This window comes from Spermophilus citellus, assembly GCF_964194105.1.
Source record: "Spermophilus citellus genome assembly, chromosome: 2".
NCBI classification, from domain to species: domain Eukaryota; kingdom Metazoa; phylum Chordata; class Mammalia; order Rodentia; family Sciuridae; genus Spermophilus; species Spermophilus citellus.
Genome location: NC_138183.1, coordinates 159,310,074 through 159,313,123, shown reverse-complemented (window position 1 = coordinate 159,313,123; position 3,050 = coordinate 159,310,074).

Below are 3,050 nucleotides of genomic sequence, written 5' to 3'. Positions count from 1 at the left end.
GGGCATTGTGTAAAATTGTGGATGTGTAACCGACGTGATTCTGCAATCTGCATTTGGGGTAAAATTGGGGGTTCATAATCCACTTCAATCTAATGTATGAAATATGATATGTCAAGAGCTTTGTAATGTTGTGATCAACCAATAAAAAAAAGACCAATTTAAAGGTCACTTTACATGAAAAAAAAAGAAAGATTATGAAATTTAGAGGATAAAAGTAAAAGGTCTAAAATATATATATACAGTTTCAGAAGGACAGAATAAGGCAAAATTTGAGAAAATGTGGTTGAAAATTCTCCAGAATTTATAAAAGAAATGAATCCCTGTACAAATGAAGTATGTGGTATATCAAGCATGATAAATAAAATGAAATCTATGATAAAGTGCACTGAATTTGAAGTACCTGCATGACAATGGGAGTGTTAAAAGCCATCAGGAAGAAAAGATCACAACAAAGAATAACTGGAAGATTAATAGCAAACATTTTAATAGCAATCATGGAAACCAAAAGACAGTGGAATGATATCTTAAGTGCTGAGGAGAAAACATCCTATGAAGTTATAATTATAAATCCAGAAACTATCTTTTGAGTACAATGTCAAAAGAAATTATATTTTTTAAATAAATAAAATCTGAAACCTACACTTAAGGAATTTTCTAGAGAATTCATTTAGGAGAAAGAAATGGATCTAGAAAATCTGGAAGAAAAGCAGCAAAGAAAATGGTAAACATGTAAGGTAAACCTAATACATGTTTACTTAATAAAGTGATAATGATCATTTGTGAAGGTTTAATATAAAGAAAGAAAGTAAAATATTTAAAAAAATAGCATATACATGAGAATTAGCAGAGGAGTGGTAAGAGTTAATGTCCTCAGCTTCCTGTCTTTCAGTGACAGGGTTCAGATGTTATTTGTAGCTTTTGTTAAATCTTCATGGTAAAATTGTATGGGTAACCATAAGGAATGAAAATAGAGGGTGTCATTTCCACAGCAGGTAGAAGGAAAATTATATAAGAGAAAGGAATAGAAGAGGTTCTTTTCATCAAATATTTTTTTAAAAAAATCAACCAGACTTGTAAAGTCTCTGTAAATCCTTCAGATTTAAAAATGATTTGGGGAAATAGTGCTGATAGCTCGATGGTAGCAATTAAACCAAGGCAGAAGGAGGAGGGGGGAGGAAAGAAGATGCAAGGACTACTGGTGATAGAAGAGGAAGCTAGGAAAACTTTTATGGCTGAGGCATCAAGGGTGAAGAGACAGTGGCATATCCTGGTCTCTCTCCGGGCTTGGGGCAGAAGTAGGAGGCAGGGCCATGCCAGCTGATGACAGAGGCTGAGGGGAGAACAGGGTGCTGTTGTGGTTGTTATGGGCAGCTCTGGTGCTGGAAAGGTCCACACATTAAATTGGGATGTACACTTTGACTTAAAGAAGACTTCATCCTGGCCCCAACTTGGCCACAGAGATCAAGGAAGTAGGTAGATAGAGAAGGTGGAAGAAGAACTATGGGACATCTCCCCAGACAGCACCCAAGACAGCTACCACCCTGCCACTCCCCGATCATACTGGAAAGGAGGCAGAAGCCAGAAGGTATAAGGATTGACACAATCCTTGAAGGACAAAATCAGCCAGACAAGATCCAGAAACAAGAGGGTAACACTGGACAACATGGATCCTAGCAGCATGGGATGATGTGCCCAGACACAGGCACATCTATGGTTAAATCATGCAAATGTTAGGGGACCCTGATCTTTACCTACTCCTGGCCACTACATGCCCAAGAGTTCCCTCCTTCCACTCAAATATGTGAACTTATTGCACAGGAAAAACACATAAATTAAAGCATACTTAGAGGAAGATAGCACAGATTTAAAGGTACTTAAAAATACAGCAGGTTACAGCACTTTCCCCTCACCCCCACCATTATCCTCAGTTTCATTTTCCACAGTTTCAGTTACCCACAGCCAACTGCTGTCTGAAAATGTTAAATGGAAAATTCCAGAAATAAACAATTGGTGATTTTTTTTAATCGTGCACCGTTCGGAGTAGCAAGATAAAATCTCATGCCATCCCACTCTGTCCTGCTCAGAATGTGAATCATAGCTTTGTCTAGTATGACAACACTGTATATACTGCCCACAAGTGAGTCACTCAGCAGCCCTCTCAGTTATCATGTCACTGTCATGGTATCACAGTGTGTACATCCAAGTAGCCCTCATTTTACTTAATAACAGCCTCCAAAGTGCAAGAGCAATGATGCTGGTGATTTTATTACACAGTATATCATTATAATTGTTTATCCTTAGTTATTATTAATCTCTTACTATGCCTAATTTATAAATTAAACTCTATCATCATATGTATAAGTAGGAAAAAAAAGTATATTGGGGGTTTGGTACTATTCACAGATTCGGGCATCCACTGGGTGTCTTGGAACATATCCTCCACAGATAAGGGGGGACTAGTATAATAATAGCTAATGAGTATACACTTCCTATTCTGTGCCAGACACCATTATAAGTACTTGACATCTATGATCTCAGTTAATCTTCATGTCAATCTTCATGTACCCAAGATCCAACAACAAACAAGAGGCAGTGATGGAACTCAAACACTGGTTCCAGAATATTTATTTTTAATATTATGCTGCCTCTGAGGGGTGGAGGATATTTTGCCTGCAAAAGGCGAAATTCATGGTTTGAGCTATGGACTGAATGTTTATGTCCTTCTCAAAATTCATATGTTAAATCCCTAATTCTTATTGTGATGGTATTTGGAGGTGGGGCCTTAGACAGATAATTAGGTCCTAAGAGTAGAGCAGGAAGAGACACAAGTGAGATGATTTCTCTCTTTGCCATATAAAGATTCAGAAAGACACGAGAAAGAGGGCCCTAGTCATGACTTCAGACTTCCAGTCCCTTGAACTATGAGAAATAAATTATCATTTAAGCCAGCCACCCAGGCTATGATATTTGTTATAGAATCTGGAGCTGACTAAGACTGTTGGGGATAATGGATTGTCTTCAAATATTTGAAAGTCTGTACATGGAACAAG